This window comes from Sorex araneus, chromosome 9 (genome assembly GCF_027595985.1).
Source record: "Sorex araneus isolate mSorAra2 chromosome 9, mSorAra2.pri, whole genome shotgun sequence".
Taxonomy (NCBI): domain Eukaryota; kingdom Metazoa; phylum Chordata; class Mammalia; order Eulipotyphla; family Soricidae; genus Sorex; species Sorex araneus.
This window is the reverse complement of record NC_073310.1, coordinates 10,039,629-10,040,209: the sequence shown is the minus strand read 5'-3', so window position 1 is coordinate 10,040,209 and position 581 is coordinate 10,039,629.

Sequence of the window (581 nt, the reverse complement as noted above, 5' to 3'; positions counted from 1 at the left end):
GGAGGGAAGGAGGGAGGGAGGAAGGAAGGAAGGAAGGAAGGAAGGAAGGAAGGAAGGAAGGAAGGAAGGAAGGAAGGAGGGAGGGAGGGAGGGAGGTGGGAAGGAGAGAGGGAGGGAGGGGAGGGAGGAAGGTGGGGAGGAGGGAGGGGAGGAAGGAAGGAGGGAAGGAGGGAGGAAGGAAGGAAGGAAGGAAGGAAGGAAGGAAGGAAGGAAGGAGGGAAGGAAGGAAGGAGGGAAGGAGGGAGGGAGGAAGGAAGGAGGGAGGGAGGAAGGAAGGAAGGAAGGAAGGAAGGAAGGAAGGAAGGAAGGAAGGAAGGAAGGAAGGAAGGAAGGAAGGAAGGAAGGAGAGAGTAAAAGGGGGGAAAAAAGGAATCAGGAACCCGGGCACTGTACGTGCCTCTCCTGACCTTTTCAGTCTACCAAGAGGAGCAGTTTTGTGTTCTCAGAACTGGACTTGGGTCACATTTGAGATGAAGTTGAGTAGGGCTTGTAGGGCCTGAGCAAAAGTACAGCGGGGAGGGCGTTTGCCTTGTACATGGCCAACCCGGGTTCGATTCCCAGCATCCATAGGGGTCCCCTGA